This window comes from Mesoplodon bidens, assembly GCF_964165515.1.
Source record: "Mesoplodon bidens genome assembly, contig: HAP1_SCAFFOLD_157, whole genome shotgun sequence".
Classification (NCBI taxonomy): domain Eukaryota; kingdom Metazoa; phylum Chordata; class Mammalia; order Artiodactyla; family Ziphiidae; genus Mesoplodon; species Mesoplodon bidens.
Window position 1 is genome coordinate 54,602 of NW_027671774.1, and position 20,863 is coordinate 75,464.

General features: G+C 43.2%; 1 pseudogene across 1 annotated transcript in view; it reads right to left on the reverse strand.

Annotated features, from left to right (window-relative positions):
• Window positions 1-20,863, reverse strand: part of LOC308611089 (centrosomal protein of 78 kDa-like) — a 727,725-nt pseudogene that overhangs the window by 54,401 nt on the left and 652,461 nt on the right. The window lies entirely within an intron of this gene.

Here is a 20,863-nt window from a genome sequence, read left to right on the forward strand (position 1 = left end):
TATCAGCCCTCCCCCACTGTTAACGTACCTCAGATGTCTACACTTTCTTCAGGGCTGTGACGTATGTGCTGGCACAGAAAAGGGGGATGTCTTTTGCAGAGGACTCAAGATCAAGAGAACGAGATGGACCGGCCAGACTGCTCCCACTTGATGTTAGGAAGATAAGGTGGCCATGTAGTTAGAATTCTGCAGCGGAACATAGCCTATAGAGTCTATGGGTTTGCGGATCCACAACTTTTATTTTTTCAGTAATGCCAACCAAGCTCGTAAGAGACTGACATATAATCCAGAATGCCAGTCTACTCGTTTTCAAAGGGGGATAAAGCTGGTCAGTGACCAGCATGGTTAAGTCCAATAACCTGGACATAACCATGTATGATCTCAACCAGTAACTCCTGTATCTGGTTTCTAATGACAATTCCAAGAACATAAGACCCACTCAACCTTTAAATCCAAATTTTCAGATGACTCCAAAGCTAAATGGAAATGATTTGATATTGAACTCTAAATCTGCATTATCTAGACTACCTCTTACCCAGTTGGGTAACCCAGAAGCGACAGTAAAAGGCTCCTGCTTTCCCAAAAATCACAGGGCGTAAAGATGAAAAGCACTGGAAAGGCAAGACCCCCAGTGAATTTGCAAAGCTGCTCTTGTGTCTTTTTCTTTTTCACCTTGAAGCCAGGAGAAATTCTAAAAATACAAATGTATTAATTTTTAAAACTTGACTTTACTGAATATTGTTCAGATCCCCAAGCCTACAAAAATAATTTTAGTTTTTTAAAAATGCTCCCTCTTCAGACTATACTACAAAGCTACAGTAATCAAGACAGTGTGGTACTGGCACAAAAACAGAAAGATAGATCAATGGAACAGGATAGAAAGCCCAGAGGTAAACCCACGCACATATGCTCAACTTATCTTTGATAAAGGAGGCAGGAATGTACAGTGGAGAAAGGAAAGCCTCTTCAATAAGTGGTGCTGGGAAAACTGGACAGGGACATGTAGAAGTATGAGATTAGATCATTCCCTAACACCATACACAAAAATAAGCTCAAAATGGATTAAAGACCTAAATATAAGGCCAGAAACTATCAAACTCTTAGAGGAAAACATAGGCAGAACACTCTATGACATAAATCACAGCAAGATCCTTTTGGACCCACCTCCTAGAGAAATGGAAATAAAAACAAAGATAAACAAAAGGGACCTAATGAAACTTAAAAGCTTTTGCACAGCAAAGGAAACCATAAACAAGACCAAAAGACAACCCTCAGAATGGGAGAAAATATTTGCAAATGAAGCAACTGACAAAGGATTAATCTCCAAAATTTATAAACAGCTCATGCAGCTCAATAGCAAAAAAACAAACAACCCAATCCAAAAATGGGCAGAAGACTTAAATAGGCATTTCTCCAAAGAAGATATACAGACTGCCAACGAACACATGAAAGAATGCTCAACATCATTAATCATTAGAGAAATGCAAATCAAAACTACAATGAGATATCATCTCACACCAGTCAGAATGGCCATCATCAAGAAATCTAGAAACAATAAATGCTGGAGAGGGTGTGGAGAAAAGGGAACACTCTTGCACTGCTGGTGGGAATGTGAATTGGTACAGCCACTATGGAGAACAGTATGGAGGTTCCTTAAAAAACTAAAAATAGAACTACCATATGACCCAGCAATCCCACTACTAGGCATATACCCTGAGAAAACCATAATTCAAAAAGAGACATGTACCAAAATGTTCATTGCAGCTCTATTCACAATAGCCCGCAGATGGAAACAACCTAAGTGTCCATCATCGGATGAATGGATAAAGAAGATGTGGCACATATATACAACAGAATATTACTCAGCCATAAAAAGAAACGAAACAGAGCTATTTTTAATGAGGTGGATAGACCTAGAGTCTGTCATACAGTGTGAAGTAAGTCAGAAAGACAAACACAAATACCGTATGCTAACACATATATACGGAATTAAAAAAAAATAAAAATGTCATGAAAAACCTAGGGGTAAAACGGGAATAAAGACACAGACCTACTTGAGAATGGACTTGAGGATATGGGGAGGGGGAAGGGTAAGCTGTGACAAAGGGAAAGAGAGGCATGGACATATATACACTACCAAACGTAAGGTAGATAGATAGTGGGAAGCAGCCGCAGAGCACAGGGAGATCAGCTCGGTGCTTTGTGACGGCCTGGAGGGGTGGGATGGGGAGGGTGGGAGGGAGGGAGATGCATGAGGGAAGGGATGTGGGAACAGATGTATATGTATAACTGATTCACTTTGTTATAAAGCAGAAACTAATAAAAAATAAATGAATAAATAAATAAATAAAATACAAAAAATACAAAAATAAAAATGCTCCCTGCCTCAAAGGAGTTTACAATCCCTTAAAGGAGACAGATGAGTCAATAGATTAGAAATATAGATACTATGTGAACACCAGTAAAACTGCCTAATCCATAAAGAGTCGGGGGTAGGTATGGTTGGCCAAGTTTATCAGAATTTATGATTCTAGGGCTGAATCTTGAACATGGGTAGAAATTAACCAGGTGAGAAGCGTGGGTCACGATACTCTAAGCAGAAGAAGCTTTATGGGCAAAGGCAGAGGCTGAAAAGCACAGTGCTTAGGGGACCTACAAGCAGTTCAGCTTGCGTGGAGGCAGCATGAGATGAAAGTCTGGGCTTGTAAGTAGGAACCATGCCAAGGAGTTTGGACCTGATTCTTAGAACACTGAGAACCACTGAGAGATCTAAGCAGGTTGTGATGGGATCAGATTTAAGTTTTAGAAAGAACCCGCTAGCTGCAGGACTGAAAAGGGTTTGAAGGGAGGCAAGGCATGAAGATAATACATAGTCTCTATATAAGCCATATAATAGTGTCACTAGGGTCTGAACTAAGGAGGTGGCAGTAGGGATAGAGGATACAGGTAACGAAGGAGCCGTTAAAGACGCTGACTTGACAAAGCTTGATGAGGAACTGATTCCTTGAAGAAGGTGAGAGAGAAATCAAGGATGATTCCCTGGTTTAGGGTTTGGGAGACTGGGTGGGGGGTGATGCTGGCCACTGAGATAGGAGCAGGTTTAGAAAGATGATTTCCCTTTGGAAATGTCGGAGTTCAAATGCCTGTGGAGGGCCTAGGGGAGAAGGCCCAGCATGCCCAGGGCAGTTTTTTATCCCCACTCACCTCTCACATCACCTGAGGGACTCTCCCTGCCTGCCTCCAGCCTGGAAGAAGGTCCACCAGATTACTGACATCTCTGCCCTGTGGGCAAGGACCAATTTCTTTTCATTTCTGTATCCCTGCTCAGGCTTTAGCACACAGTTGGTCAATGTGTATTTGTTGAATTGCCTCAAATTTACAGAAATACACTTCTTGGGGAATGAATAAGTTGCTATTACAGATGCAAGACCAGAAAAACAGCCATGAGCAGAAGGCCAAGGAGACACTGCAGAAAGTGCTGGAGGAGAAAATGTGTTGCAGAACAGCAACTGCAGAGCAAACAGGTGTGGGGATGCTCCATAATCCTTGGGGCTGGGAACCCTGGGGCAGTCTGGGTGGCAAGGGAGCCAGCTGCACAACTCCCTGGAACCCCCAAGGCACCACCCTCTCCTCTGATCTCCCTCAGCGGTCCCTGGCCCTGGCCGAGCACAAGTGTGAAGAGTGGAAGAGCCAGTACGAGAGTCACCCCCAGCATGCAACTGTCCCCTACCCTGCCAGCCCAGTAATCATGAATGCCGTCTTCCTTCTCTTTTTTACAATGTGGTACATATGGATTTTTTTTTGAATGAGATTTAACCAGCTTTTAAACCTTTCTTCTTTCTAACAATATCAGTACTCTCTGACTCTCCAAATGCGCCTTTTCAAGTTGATTTAATTTATGGAAAAATCACCCTTCATACTTTCCCTTTCTTTTTTAAACCTCCCCATGGTAGTGTAATGTAGTAGAAGGAGATTTGGCCTGGGAGTTTGGACACCAGGGTTCTAGCTGCAGTAACCCACAGTTACACACGTTATATTATTAAAGAAAAAAGTAACTTACAGAAATGTATGAGGCCATTATGCACATACACACAAATATATATTCACTCATATATCCATAAAAAAGTAGTCTGGAAGGTTCTATAAAATGTTAAAGGTGTTCATCCCACGGGGGAGGAGATATACGTTAACTATATTACCCTCTTAAAATTTTACAGTAAATATATATTACTTTTATAATTTAAAAAGCCAAACTTTTCATTTTTAAAAACCTAAAACATGAAAGAAAACTGGAAAACCAACAAAATTAAAACAATCCCTAAGTCTGAGGCAACGATTTTTTTATCCGAGTCCAAGTGATGAATGAAAATACTAAGAATGGTGTGTGACACCTTAAAGTATAGAAAAAAATACAGTAAGGCAAGTAGGCATTAAGATAATAGAACATAAAAAGTTACCCAGATATATTCAGACAATGGACTACTATTCCAGTAATAAAAAGAAATGAATTACTAATATGAGCTACACGGATGAGTCACAACAACATGAGGAGCCAAAGAAGCCACGTGCAAAAGGGTACTTGTTGTATGCTTCCATTCATATGAATTTCTAGAATAGGAAACACTAATACATAGTGAAAGAAAGCATGTCAGTGGTTGCCTGATGCCAGGCCTGGGAAACTGACTGTAAAAGGACAAGAAGGAACTTTTTGCAGGTATTGGAAGTGTTCTGTATCTTGACTTTGGCGACGACAATATAGATATACACATTTGTCAAGACTTATCAAATTACATGCTTAAAACGGGTACACCTCGTTGAATGTAATTCATACTTCAATAAAGTTGATTTTAAAGTTAAATTAAAAAGTCACCTATGGGGACTTCCCTGGTGGCACAGTGGTTAAGAATTCGCCTGCTAATGCAGGGGACGTGGTTTCAAGCCCTAGTCTGGGAAGATCCCACATGCCGCCGAGCAACTAAGCCCGTGCGCCACAACTACAGAGCCTGTGCTCTAGAGCCCGTGAGCCACAACTACTGAGCCCGTGTGCCACAACTACCGAAGCCCACGTGCCTAGAGCCCATGCTCCACAACAAGAGAAGCCACCACAGTGAGAAGCCGGCGCACTGCAACAAAGACACAATGCAGCCCAAAATAAATAAATTAATAATAATTTTTTAAAAAATAGTCACCTAGACGTCTGAGTGAGACAGAGTTCCTTTAAGCTTTCAGTCCCAGCTCTTCTCTGAAGCCTCCCCTCATCTACCCTGGCAGCATGTGACCACTTTGCATCTCTTTAACACCTTATATTTATCGGTTCCATTCAGATTTGATGCTTGAAAAGTTTTGTATATTTTATGTCTATCTTCCATTCAACTTGGTTCCTCTAAGGCAGGAACAATCATCTCTTTCATAAATTGAGACCATTACAAAAACAGAATTATGTTCCCTTTCCTCTCAATCAGGGGAATTTGAAGTAGGATTGATGAAATCCTGGAAATCATAAGCAAAAATGTCATTTCTGCATTTTTATGGCCACAGGGTCCTGTTTTCATCAGATTCTTGAAGATATCACAGAGCCCAACAATGTTAAGAATCTCTGCTTTGAATCCATGTGCTTTCACCCAGCTCTGTGGTACAAGGCACCCTGCCCCTGGGGCAATCTGTCTGTGGTCCCTGCAAAGATGATAAACCCACATCAAAGACACTCACTCTTCTGCATGTCAGTGGACTCCACTGCCAGCTCTTCCTCCACAATGACGTCACTATCGCCATCTTCAAGATTCATTTCTGTCTCATCTAGAACACTGTCTTCTTCCTCTTCCTCCTCCTCATCTTCCTTGGAGACATCCTTTAATGTGGCAAGTAGTCTGTTGTAACCAGAAACTTGTTCTGGTTCACTCTATGCTTCACTTTCAGAACTTGAAGTATCTATAAACTCTCCGACTAAAAGGAAAATGGGGATTTTAGAAACAAAAATTATACTGTTCTTGTTGCTACCCCACGACTATCATCAGGCCCACAGTGGAATCAAGTTCAGACTTTTCTAAATAAAAACTAGCTTTTCTGCAAATACGCAGTCCTATCTATTCAACCAAACCTAGCACCAAATTTGTTTCAAACAGCTAATCTAGCTATGATTCTAGAAGCGCTTCCTCTTCTTTGAACTGCTCATGTTCCACATGGGAAGACAGCAAACTAAACACATGGAGCTTTAGGTTATAAGGTGATCTAACCTATGTGTCAGACATTTGGCACCTTTAAAGGAGCAACAGGAAAACTTACAACAAAAAAGTGTACTTTATTTCTGAGTCTGTGGTAATGAAATAAGACCTTTGATGATTTTGCACTCTACTTTATGTTAAGCAAACATGACATTCCATCTTAGGATTCACCAAGAGCCCTCTGGTAAGCCTCCTTAACAGGTTCTAACAGGCTAATCTCTCAGGACAGTTTCATACTCTATACTGTATTAGTTATCACAATGGCATTTTAACAGACATCTGCACTTAAAACTAAGCAATATTACTAAAGTATAGCTTACAACTAAAATCAAAGAGAGTGGAAATGTAGCCAAACTTTACTACCATATATAATCTTAAAAGTAACAGTCCAGAATCTACTATCATAAAGAAGGTATAAAGCATTACCAGTTGACAAGTCTGTGGTTTTGCTTCCTTTCTGGAAACCCTGAGAAGAAACAGGCAATGTTAAACTTTAACTACTAGTAGGTAGCAATTAGGAAAAGTCTAATGATACAACTTTAAATGAACATGGCAGACTATACCGTTATAAATACATTATATCTATTGTCAAGTAAAAACTCCATATGCATTTGGACAGGTTTTGGAAGGATATGCCAAATAGATAATAAGAGACGAATGAAAAAGTCTAACAAGACCACATGACAAATACTACAGTCACACAGTAACAGGCTCTCATCCAAAAGACGGGAAATTTTGGCAAATAAAAGCCCTCGGGGTTCACCTTTTCTAGCAGATTTCTTAAGTAGACTATCCCTCTAACTGTTGATAAAGCAGCCCAAAGGGGTGGGATGAGCACTAAGATCATAACTGAGAGTCTGGACACTTAGAGAGGAACCCACAACTACCCAAACATTAGTTTCCTCATGGTCATTGAATAGATAGGTGATGTCGAGGGTCCCAAGCAATTCTTTTTTTATTTTTTTTAACTTATTTATTTATTTTTGCCTGCTATGGGTCTTCGTTGCTGCGCCCGGGCTTTCTCTAGTTGCGGCGAGAGGTGGCTTCTCTTGTTGCGGAGCAGGGGCTCTAGGCTCGCGGGCATCAGTAGTTGCACCACCCTGGCTCAGTAGTTGTGGCTCGCGGGCTCTAGAGTGCAGGCTCAATAGTTGTGGCGCACGGGCTTACTTGCACCGCGGCATGTGGGATCTTCCCGGACCAGGGCTCGAACCCCTGTCCCCTCCCTTGGCAGGCGGATTCTTAACCACTGCGCCACCAGGGAAGCCCCCAAGCAATTCTTTAAAAACATAGAAAACGAACACAAGCTTATAAAACCTCTGCCCAGTCGCCACACAGGAGGCGTGCCGTCTAGCATAAAACTACAGGCTCAACAAAGGGTAGGAAGACCGGCGAAGAACCCCACCTCAGGCGGGAAGCCGCCAGGATCCCCGGGCGAGCTAGGCCGGCGCCGGGGCAGCGTGGCACGCGGCGGGAGCTGCCCTGTCACTACCGCCGGGGCACCGGCGGACCAAACGCGGGGACACGCGGGCTCCCACCGGGAAAGGACGCCGGCAGCGCCGGTCCCAGCCTCGCCTCTCCATACCTGTCATAGAAGGGATGCTCCTCGCCGAAATCCCTTAGATGCTTCTTCTGCTTTTTAGTTAGGGAGTTGAGCAGCTGGCTCTGGCTCCGGCTCCGGCTCCGGCTCCGGCTCCGGCTCCGGCTCCGGCTCCCGCGTTTGCCCATGGGGAAGACGTCAAGTCAGCCAACCTCCAAGAATCGCGTTTTTCACCTGGAAGTCGTCTCCTCAACCCACTCACGCGGGATTGCCAACGGCGCTTTACGGCGGAAGCAGGGTGCCGTAAAGCAGACCCGCTTTACGTCGCGCTTGTACGACAGGCGTGGCTGTGAGAATCAGCCTGCATAAACGTGTAGTAACTGACATGGTTGAATGCAGTGCCTTTCTATTATGCCATAATACAAATACCAACTAACATTTAAGGCTGCCGGTGCATCTCAATTCATCCTCACAACAGTAAACAAATAGGCCTTGTTAATAAGCCTGATATTGGAGATGAGAAAGCTGATGCTTACTTACAAAAGCTTACACACACACTAGCAAGAGAGGAGATGGAAACCTAATTCTCTCTGATGCGACCACAGGCTTTTCCCACTAGGATCTGCCACGTGCGTGTGCTATGTGAAGAATGAGGACGCAAGGCTGAGATTCCCGCCCTTACCCTACCCCCTCATTTTCTGAAAGTATTGCAAGGGCCCTTGGTAACACATCTGTTCTGGCATTTTTCATGTTATAAAAGCAAAAACACATCCAGAGAGGTAAAGTGACTTTCCTAAATCACCCGGAGAGTCGATGTTAGAGAAAGCAGTAAAACTCAATAAAGTGTCTCAAAACTGAATTGGGGCAAATTGGGATGGAAAACTTTTAAAGGGTAAGTAACTTTTCTATATCTGGGTCGTGGTGGTGGTTACACCTGGTATACAATTACCAAAATTAATCAAACTGTACCTTTGAAATTGGTACATTTTAATGCAAGTAAATAATAATCTCAATAAACAAAGAGGTAAAAACAGCGCAACTGGACTTAATACTCTAGAGACAGGCAGAGTGTGCAGGGATACTTAAAAACCACAGGATAGGGCTTCCCTGATGGCGCAGTGGTTGAGAGTCCGCCTACCGATGCAGGGGACGCGGGTTCGTGCCCCAGTCCGGGAAGATCCCACGTGCCACGAAGCGGCTGGGCCCGTGAGCCATGGCCGCTGAGCCTGCGTGTCCGGAGCCTGGGCTCCGCAACGGGAGAGGCCACAACAGTGAGAGGCCCACGTACCGAAAAAACAAAACAAAAACCACAGGATAAACACAGAGACACTTTTTTTCTAATAGTAACTTACAATGTCAATCATAAACCACAGAATTCACCTGAATATTTAAGGTAAAATAGGAGCCATCAAAGATAGTGTTCACTGCCTCTGCTATTAGGGGAGCGTCTGTGAGAGAATTGGAGCTTTGTCCAATACCATGTCACACCTATAGAAGTCGCACTACAACTATTAAAATCCTAGTTTTGTCGTTCTGGGGACCATCTACTCCTAATTAGATTCTGGGAGCTTAGGGTGGCGTACGGAGGCAAGGGGAGGGAGTATCAAGAAAATATGTAGGGCTTCCCTGGTGGCGCAGTGGTTGAGAATCTGCCTGCCAATGCAGGGGACATGGGTTCGAGCCCTGGTCTGGGAAGATCCCACATGCCGCGGAGCAGCTGGGCCCGTGAGCCACAATTACTGAGCCTGTGCGCCTGGAGCCTGTGCTCTGCAACAAGAGAGTCCACGATAGTGAGAGGCCCGCGCACCGCGAGGAAGAGTAGTCCCCGCTTGCCACAACTAGAGAAAGCCCTCGCACAGAAACGAAGCCCCAACATAGCCATAAATAAATAATTAAAAAAAAAAAAAAGAAAATATGCAAACAGCAGGTAGTGCCAGCAGATGGCCCAGCCAAGGAACCCAGAAACAAACAGACATGTGTCTTCTGTCTCATTTCAAGATAAAAAGTACAGGCACTTATGTAAACAAAAGGCTGCTTGCAAATGTCATCATACATACTAAGGCACTAACCACAGTATAACCTGGCTATGACAATAAAGTCATACAATGTTTTTTCTCCTCCCACCCTATTCCAAGTGCCCCAGCTTCCTTCCCCAGAGGCAACCAGTTTCTTGGTGTTCTTCCAGAGATCTGCTATAAAAAGCTATACTCTTGAGCACTTGATGTGACTCTTTACTCTCTCCTGCTTTCCATGTCATTGTAGTCCTATGGACAGCTCTAGACTGTTCCCAGGTTCAGACACAACTGTGCCCTAGCTCCACCCAAGTGCTCTCATCATTGGCTCACTGAGCCCGCTTCTGAAAATATTTATATTAGCCTTTGACAACATAAAAGGGGATGCTTTGTGAAATTTTAACCTGAGAGTTCGGAATTGAAACATATTTTTCATGCCTCCAGTGAAAGTTCTCTTAGTAAAACCCACACAAAGAAGATGCATGTGCCAACTAGTGAAGGCCCTGGGAAAATTGTAATAAAGGCAAAATTTGTTCTTCCCTTTCTTCTTCTCACGCTCAGCCCTTCCTTTTCCCTCCTGCAGGGTTTTCTTTGCCCTTTGCCCTCAGGGATTCAGTATTTTCTGGGGTAAAAACAATCCAGGAAATAATCTTTTATACTAGTTTGTAAAGAGAGGCTGATGAATTAATGTTACTTGGGTATTTTCAATTCGGGGAGACTCCCTAGGATAACGATCTCAAGGGGTGGGAGGGGGGTGGCTGTCCCTTAAGACAAGATGGTCAGAATATTCAGAAAAGTGTTAGTTTTTCTTTATTAAAAACTTTTTCTTTGGAAAATTTCAAGTATATACAAAAGTAGACAAAACAGTATAATACACTCCCATGTTCCCATCCCTCGGCTTCAATGCAAGGTATGCCCACCCACTACCCCTACCTCCCGCCCCTGTATTATTTTTGAAGCAAATCCCAGACATTGTATTATTTTATCTGTAAATATTTATTTCTAAATATCTAAAAGATAAGGGTTCTTTCTTTAACATAGCTACAATGGCACTATTTCACCTAAAAAAAGATGATAACAATTATTTAATATCATCATGTAACCAGTCAGTATTCAGATTTCTGATTGTCTCATAAATGTCGTCTTTTTTTTTTTTTTACACTGTTAGTTGAACATGTTCTGCTGTTCTCTGTGTCTCTCGCGAATACATTGTGGGATTTAGAACTTTGATCAGATTTCATTATAGCTGATATTTTAGACTTCCATCAGGAGGCGTATACCGTCTGGTTGTCTTTCATTTTGTGATGTTACCTGTCATTGGTAGTCAATGTCTAAATTCGTTAATTCATTAGAGGTCACATTCTAATTCTATCATGAGGTGATATTCTAATTCTATCATTTCTTCTTCACTTACTTGCTGGACTATTTCTATGAAAGCAAGCTTTTCCTTCCCCTAAATTTTGCTTACCCAGTGGTACTGTTTGTATAGGAAAAGCAGAAGAAATGCTTGAGTCTCTCCCTTCATTTACTAATTTTCAACACAAGGAGTCAATTCACTGGATCTTCTCATGTTGACCAATCAAGTTTTTTTTTTTAATTTTTAGTATCATTATGAACTCATGGAATTATACAAATTGATGTGTTTTAATCCCTTGCAAGTATTATGGTGTACATGATTTGAAAGCGCTTATTTGACATATAGTGATGTATTTGAAAAGACAAACTATGTCCTAATACAAACCACAGAAAGGAAACAGGAGTCTATCTGAGATTCTCAACACAGCAGGAATGGGAAGGTGGGGAAGGAGCACAATTTGAGGATACAGATCAGATGCTGGGGAAGTTTGAGTTTTGAAATTTATGTGATAATATAAGTGGTAACAAGGGCACATGTGTTCAAGATATGTTGACAGGGAGCCATAAATAATCCAAAGGTATGACTCTCTAATTATGAAAGCTCTGACACCTCAGCTACTGATTTGGGAAGATTCTGGGGAAGGTGTGTGTGCACCCACACATCTGTCTCCTCCTAGATGCCTCAAATCAGACAGTCTCCTCCACCACATGTATGCATACATGACTGTATACACCCCAAAGCCATCCAGCCTCTTCCTGAGAGGGCTGGCAGAAATCAGTCTCTCGCTACCTGTATAATGAAATGAGCTTGTTTATTCATTAAAAAAAATGTACTAAACACCACGTGCCAGGTGCTGTGCTAGTAGCTGAGGCTGGGGGAAGAATAAGATCCATTCCAGCCTCTGCAAGGAGCTCTCAGCCCATCCAGGTATGGATAAGGATGCAGACTCTGACGATACACTGTGATGAATGCTAAACTGATAGATGCTGGGTGCTAAGGAAGCAGCTCAGTCAGAGTTTTGGTGCTGATGGGGGTTGGGGGCCAGGGGGGAGGGTCATCTGCTGCCTTTGAGCGTTTGTCAGCCTGTCACGCTCATTGAACATCGGTATTGAACTTGAGATTAATCTAGATTCTAGATTTTAGGCTGTATGAGTTGTTTCAGCTGACTTCATGAACAGCATGTGTGTGTGTTCAAGACAGGGTATGAGGGATATAGGGCAACAGGAAATTAGAGAGCTGGGTAGTCATCGGATTCCACAGCGTTTATTGTGTAAGGAGCAATGAGCTTTCTAGGTGGAGCATGTTTTAGATAACGAGATTATGTCTGAAAAGAGAAAAGCTTTGTAATGCATTTCAATGCACTCTACATAACTTGAAAATGTAAAACACTATTATATATAGTGCCTATTCATATTATATATAGTGCCTATTCATTCACTTTCTATTCATCTGTACCCAGAAGAACTATCCATTGTGAAACCCAGAGACTGGCATAGAGTGACCTGTAATAATTATGTTTCCTCAAGCTTATCAGAGGTTGTTTTATATTAGGCCTAGCCTAAAACTGAAATATTTTATCAGATTATATTCACCTGACTGAGAACAAGGCTAAAATGCTACACTAGAGGGGATAAAGTTTTACCTCCCTCTCTCTAGTGGAATGTTGGTGTAACTACATTCTGTTTTTCACATTTTTCTGGCAGAGGCTTAGCAGGCAAACCTTCATTCATTTATCAAACATTTTCTAAACAGTTACCATGTTCCTGTCATAATGTTAGGCATTAATGATTTAAAAAGCTCAGACCTCAGGCTTTCCCCTTGAAAGACCTCATAGTCTAGTTGGGGGAGACAAAGCAATGAACAAATAATTATGTTGTCATGGGCTAGATTAGAAGGGTGTCTACAAAGGGTTTTAGGAACCCAGAAGATAAAGAAGCTCCTCTTTCTGTGGAGGAGAGAGGAAAGGTCATGGGGAGTTGCACAGAGGATGCACTGAGTCAGGGTTTCCTGGGAAAGAAGGTTCCAGGGAGAGGGAATAGCATGAGCAAGGTGGAAAGATGTGTTTGGAGAACTGTCTGTGGACCCTGTTGCTGAGGTGGGTGGGTGGGAGTAGAGAGGTTGGAGAGACGGACAGGTGAGGATTCAGCCCACTAAAGGCCTTGCATGCCTTGCTGGGGCATTGAGGCCCAATCCCATGTAAGGTGAGGAACCCTTAAAGGATTTCAAGCAAGGGGGTTATGTGAACCGATTTGGACTTCAGCGAAATCACGGTGATGTCTGTATGGGTGACAAGGACATTAAATCTTCCTTTCCGACGCCTTCCTGGAGCAGCCGATTCGCTACTGATGCTGCCCACCTCCAACAGACTTTGGAGACTTTTTCATGTTTTGTTTGTTTGTTTGTTTTCGGTACGCGGGCCTCTCACTGTTGTGGCCTCTCCCGTTGCGGAGCCCAGGCTCCGGACACGCAGGCTCAGCGGCCATGGCTCACGGGCCCAGCCGCTTCGTGGCACGTGGGATCTTCCCGGACTGGGGCACGAACCCGCGTCCCCTGCATCGGTAGGCGGACTCTCAACCACTGCGCCATCAGGGAAGCCCTATCCTGTGGTTTTTAAGTATCCCTGCACACTCTGCCTGTCTCTAGAGTATTAAGTCCAGTTGCGCTGTTTTTACCTCTTTGTTTATTGAGATTATTATTTACTTGCATTAAAATGTACCAATTTCAAAGGTACAGTTTGATTAATTTTGGTAATTGTATACCAGGTGTAACCACCACCACGACCCAGATATAGAAAAGTTACTTACCCTTTAAAAGTTTTCCATCCCAATTTGCCCCAATTCAGTTTTGAGACACTTTATTGAGTTTTACTGCTTTCTCTAACATCGACTCTCCGGGTGATTTAGGAAAGTCACTTTACCTCTCTGGATGTGTTTTTGCTTTTATAACATGAAAAATGCCAGAACAGATGTGTTACCAAGGGCCCTTGCAATACTTTCAGAAAATGAGGGGGTAGGGTAAGGGCGGGAATCTCAGCCTTGCGTCCTCATTCTTCACATAGCACACGCACGTGGCAGATCCTAGTGGGAAAAGCCTGTGGTCGCATCAGAGAGAATTAGGTTTCCATCTCCTCTCTTGCTAGTGTGTGTGTAAGCTTTTGTAAGTAAGCATCAGCTTTCTCATCTCCAATATCAGGCTTATTAACAAGGCCTATTTGTTTACTGTTGTGAGGATGAATTGAGATGCACCGGCAGCCTTAAATGTTAGTTGGTATTTGTATTATGGCATAATAGAAAGGCACTGCATTCAACCATGTCAGTTACTACACGTTTATGCAGGCTGATTCTCACAGCCACGCCTGTCGTACAAGCGCGACGTAAAGCGGGTCTGCTTTACGGCACCCTGCTTCCGCCGTAAAGCGCCGTTGGCAATCCCGCGTGAGTGGGTTGAGGAGACGACTTCCAGGTGAAAAACGCGATTCTTGGAGGTTGGCTGACTTGACGTCTTCCCCATGGGCAAACGCGGGAGCCGGAGCCGGAGCCGGAGCCGGAGCCGGAGCCGGAGCCGGAGCCAGAGCCAGCTGCTCAACTCCCTAACTAAAAAGCAGAAGAAGCATCTAAGGGATTTCGGCGAGGAGCATCCCTTCTATGACAGGTATGGAGAGGCGAGGCTGGGACCGGCGCTGCCGGCGTCCTTTCCCGGTGGGAGCCCGCGTGTCCCCGCGTTTGGTCCGCCGGTGCCCCGGCGGTAGTGACAGGGCAGCTCCCGCCGCGTGCCACGCTGCCCCGGCGCCGGCCTAGCTCGCCCGGGGATCCTGGCGGCTTCCCGCCTGAGGTGGGGTTCTTCGCCGGTCTTCCTACCCTTTGTTGAGCCTGTAGTTTTATGCTAGACGGCACGCCTCCTGTGTGGCGACTGGGCAGAGGTTTTATAAGCTTGTGTTCGTTTTCTATGTTTTTAAAGAATTGCTTGGGGGCTTCCCTGGTGGCGCAGTGGTTAAGAATCCGCCTGCCAAGGGAGGGGACAGGGGTTCGAGCCCTGGTCCGGGAAGATCCCACATGCCGCGGTGCAAGTAAGCCCGTGCGCCACAACTATTGAGCCTGCACTCTAGAGCCCGCGAGCCACAACTACTGAGCCAGGGTGGTGCAACTACTGATGCCCGCGAGCCTAGAGCCCCTGCTCCGCAACAAGAGAAGCCACCTCTCGCCGCAACTAGAGAAAGCCCGGGCGCAGCAACGAAGACCCATAGCAGGCAAAAATAAATAAATAAGTTAAAAAAAATAAAAAAAGAATTGCTTGGGACCCTCGACATCACCTATCTATTCAATGACCATGAGGAAACTAATGTTTGGGTAGTTGTGGGTTCCTCTCTAAGTGTCCAGACTCTCAGTTATGATCTTAGTGCTCATCCCACCCCTTTGGGCTGCTTTATCAACAGTTAGAGGGATAGTCTACTTAAGAAATCTGCTAGAAAAGGTGAACCCCGAGGGCTTTTATTTGCCAAAATTTCCCGTCTTTTGGATGAGAGCCTGTTACTGTGTGACTGTAGTATTTGTCATGTGGTCTTGTTAGACTTTTTCATTCGTCTCTTATTATCTATTTGGCATATCCTTCCAAAACCTGTCCAAATGCATATGGAGTTTTTACTTGACAATAGATATAATGTATTTATAACGGTATAGTCTGCCATGTTCATTTAAAGTTGTATCATTAGACTTTTCCTAATTGCTACCTACTAGTAGTTAAAGTTTAACATTGCCTGTTTCTTCTCAGGGTTTCCAGAAAGGAAGCAAAACCACAGACTTGTCAACTGGTAATGCTTTATACCTTCTTTATGATAGTAGATTCTGGACTGTTACTTTTAAGATTATATATGGTAGTAAAGTTTGGCTACATTTCCACTCTCTTTGATTTTAGTTGTAAGCTATACTTTAGTAATATTGCTTAGTTTTAAGTGCAGATGTCTGTTAAAATGCCATTGTGATAACTAATACAGTATAGAGTATGAAACTGTCCTGAGAGATTAGCCTGTTAGAACCTGTTAAGGAGGCTTACCAGAGGGCTCTTGGTGAATCCTAAGATGGAATGTCATGTTTGCTTAACATAAAGTAGAGTGCAAAATCATCAAAGGTCTTATTTCATTACCACAGACTCAGAAATAAAGTACACTTTTTTGTTGTAAGTTTTCCTGTTGCTCCTTTAAAGGTGCCAAATGTCTGACACATAGGTTAGATCACCTTATAACCTAAAGCTCCATGTGTTTAGTTTGCTGTCTTCCCATGTGGAACATGAGCAGTTCAAAGAAGAGGAAGCGCTTCTAGAATCATAGCTAGATTAGCTGTTTGAAACAAATTTGGTGCTAGGTTTGGTTGAATAGATAGGACTGCGTATTTGCAGAAAAGCTAGTTTTTATTTAGAAAAGTCTGAACTTGATTCCACTGTGGGCCTGATGATAGTCGTGGGGTAGCAACAAGAACAGTATAATTTTTGTTTCTAAAATCCCCATTTTCCTTTTAGTCGGAGAGTTTATAGATACTTCAAGTTCTGAAAGTGAAGCATAGAGTGAACCAGAACAAGTTTCTGGTTACAACAGACTACTTGCCACATTAAAGGATGTCTCCAAGGAAGATGAGGAGGAGGAAGAGGAAGAAGACAGTGTTCTAGATGAGACAGAAATGAATCTTGAAGATGGCGATAGTGACGTCATTGTGGAGGAAGAGCTGGCAGTGGAGTCCACTGACATGCAGAAGAGTGAGTGTCTTTGATGTGGGTTTATCATCTTTGCAGGGACCACAGACAGATTGCCCCAGGGGCAGGGTGCCTTGTACCACAGAGCTGGGTGAAAGCACATGGATTCAAAGCAGAGATTCTTAACATTGTTGGGCTCTGTGATATCTTCAAGAATCTGATGAAAACAGGACCCTGTGGCCATAAAAATGCAGAAATGACATTTTTGCTTATGATTTCCAGGATTTCATCAATCCTACTTCAAATTCCCCTGATTGAGAGGAAAGGGAACATAATTCTGTTTTTGTAATGGTCTCAATTTATGAAAGAGATGATTGTTCCTGCCTTAGAGGAACCAAGTTGAATGGAAGATAGACATAAAATATACAAAACTTTTCAAGCATCAAATCTGAATGGAACCGATAAATATAAGGTGTTAAAGAGATGCAAAGTGGTCACATGCTGCCAGGGTAGATGAGGGGAGGCTTCAGAGAAGAGCTGGGACTGAAAGCTTAAAGGAACTCTGTCTCACTCAGACGTCTAGGTGACTATTTTTTAAAAAATTATTATTAATTTATTTATTTTGGGCTGCATTGTGTCTTTGTTGCAGTGCGCCGGCTTCTCACTGTGGTGGCTTCTCTTGTTGTGGAGCATGGGCTCTAGGCACGTGGGCTTCGGTAGTTGTGGCACACGGGCTCAGTAGTTGTGGCTCACGGGCTCTAGAGCACAGGCTCTGTAGTTGTGGCGCACGGGCTTAGTTGCTCGGCGGCATGTGGGATCTTCCCAGACTAGGGCTTGAAACCACGTCCCCTGCATTAGCAGGCGAATTCTTAACCACTGTGCCACCAGGGAAGTCCCCATAGGTGACTTTTTAATTTAACTTTAAAATCAACTTTATTGAAGTATGAATTACATTCAACGAGGTGTACCCGTTTTAAGCATGTAATTTGATAAGTCTTGACAAATGTGTATATCTATATTGTCGTCGCCAAAGTCAAGATACAGAACACTTCCAATACCTGCAAAAAGTTCCTTCTTGTCCTTTTACAGTCAGTTTCCCAGGCCTGGCATCAGGCAACCACTGACATGCTTTCTTTCACTATGTATTAGTGTTTCCTATTCTAGAAATTCATATGAATGGAAGCATACAACAAGTACCCTTTTGCACGTGGCTTCTTTGGCTCCTCATGTTGTTGTGACTCATCCGTGTAGCTCATATTAGTAATTCATTTCTTTTTATTACTGGAATAGTAGTCCATTGTCTGAATATATCTGGGTAACTTTTTATGTTCTATTATCTTAATGCCTACTTGCCTTACTGTATTTTTTTCTATACTTTAAGGTGTCACACACCATTCTTAGTATTTTCATTCATCACTTGGACTCGGATAAAAAAATCGTTGCCTCAGACTTAGGGATTGTTTTAATTTTGTTGGTTTTCCAGTTTTCTTTCATGTTTTAGGTTTTTAAAAATGAAAAGTTTGGCTTTTTAAATTATAAAAGTAATATATATTTACTGTAAAATTTTAAGAGGGTAATATAGTTAACGTATATCTCCTCCCCCGTGGGATGAACACCTTTAACATTTTATAGAACCTTCCAGACTACTTTTTTATGGATATATGAGTGAATATATATTTGTGTGTATGTGCATAATGGCCTCATACATTTCTGTAAGTTACTTTTTTCTTTAATAATATAACGTGTGTAACTGTGGGTTACTGCAGCTAGAACCCTGGTGTCCAAACTCCCAGGCCAAATCTCCTTCTACTACATTACACTACCATGGGGAGGTTTAAAAAAGAAAGGGAAAGTATGAAGGGTGATTTTTCCATAAATTAAATCAACTTGAAAAGGCGCATTTGGAGAGTCAGAGAGTACTGATATTGTTAGAAAGAAGAAAGGTTTAAAAGCTGGTTAAATCTCATTCAAAAAAAAATCCATATGTACCACATTGTAAAAAAGAGAAGGAAGACGGCATTCATGATTACTGGGCTGGCAGGGTAGGGGACAGTTGCATGCTGGGGGTGACTCTCGTACTGGCTCTTCCACTCTTCACACTTGTGCTCGGCCAGGGCCAGGGACCGCTGAGGGAGATCAGAGGAGAGGGTGGTGCCTTGGGGGTTCCAGGGAGTTGTGCAGCTGGCTCCCTTGCCACCCAGACTGCCCCAGGGTTCCCAGCCCCAAGGATTATGGAGCATCCCCACACCTGTTTGCTCTGCAGTTGCTGTTCTGCAACACATTTTCTCCTCCAGCACTTTCTGCAGTGTCTCCTTGGCCTTCTGCTCATGGCTGTTTTTCTGGTCTTGCATCTGTAATAGCAACTTATTCATTCCCCAAGAAGTGTATTTCTGTAAATTTGAGGCAATTCAACAAATACACATTGACCAACTGTGTGCTAAAGCCTGAGCAGGGATACAGAAATGAAAAGAAATTGGTCCTTGCCCACAGGGCAGAGATGTCAGTAATCTGGTGGACCTTCTTCCAGGCTGGAGGCAGGCAGGGAGAGTCCCTCAGGTGATGTGAGAGGTGAGTGGGGATAAAAAACTGCCCTGGGCATGCTGGGCCTTCTCCCCTAGGCCCTCCACAGGCATTTGAACTCCGACATTTCCAAAGGGAAATCATCTTTCTAAACCTGCTCCTATCTCAGTGGCCAGCATCACCCCCCACCCAGTCTCCCAAACCCTAAACCAGGGAATCATCCTTGATTTCTCTCTCACCTTCTTCAAGGAATCAGTTCCTCATCAAGCTTTGTCAAGTCAGCGTCTTTAACGGCTCCTTCGTTACCTGTATCCTCTATCCCTACTGCCACCTCCTTAGTTCAGACCCTAGTGACACTATTATATGGCTTATATAGAGACTATGTATTATCTTCATGCCTTGCCTCCCTTCAAACCCTTTTCAGTCCTGCAGCTAGCGGGTTCTTTCTAAAACTTAAATCTGATCCCATCACAACCTGCTTAGATCTCTCAGTGGTTCTCAGTGTTCTAAGAATCAGGTCCAAACTCCTTGGCATGGTTCCTACTTACAAGCCCAGACTTTCATCTCATGCTGCCTCCACGCAAGCTGAACTGCTTGTAGGTCCCCTAAGCACTGTGCTTTTCAGCCTCTGCCTTTGCCCATAAAGCTTCTTCTGCTTAGAGTATCGTGACCCACGCTTCTCACCTGGTTAATTTCTACCCATGTTCAAGATTCAGCCCTAGAATCATAAATTCTGATAAACTTGGCCAACCATACCTACCCCCGACTCTTTATGGATTAGGCAGTTTTACTGGTGTTCACATAGTATCTATATTTCTAATCTATTGACTCATCTGTCTCCTTTAAGGGATTGTAAACTCCTTTGAGGCAGGGAGCATTTTTATTTTTGTATTTTTTGTATTTTATTTATTTATTTATTCATTTATTTTTTATTAGTTTCTGCTTTATAACAAAGTGAATCAGTTATACATATACATCTGTTCCCACATCCCTTCCCTCATGCATCTCCCTCCCTCCCACCCTCCCCATCCCACCCCTCCAGGCCGTCACAAAGCACCGAGCTGATCTCCCTGTGCTCTGCGGCTGCTTCCCACTATCTATCTACCTTACGTTTGGTAGTGTATATATGTCCATGCCTCTCTTTCCCTTTGTCACAGCTTACCCTTCCCCCTCCCCATATCCTCAAGTCCATTCTCAAGTAGGTCTGTGTCTTTATTCCCGTTTTACCCCTAGGTTTTTCATGACATTTTTATTTTTTTTTAATTCCGTATATATGTGTTAGCATACGGTATTTGTGTTTGTCTTTCTGACTTACTTCACACTGTATGACAGACTCTAGGTCTATCCACCTCATTAAAAATAGCTCTGTTTCGTTTCTTTTTATGGCTGAGTAATATTCTGTTGTATATATGTGCCACATCTTCTTTATCCATTCATCCGATGATGGACACTTAGGTTGTTTCCATCTGCGGGCTATTGTGAATAGAGCTGCAATGAACATTTTGGTACATGTCTCTTTTTGAATTATGGTTTT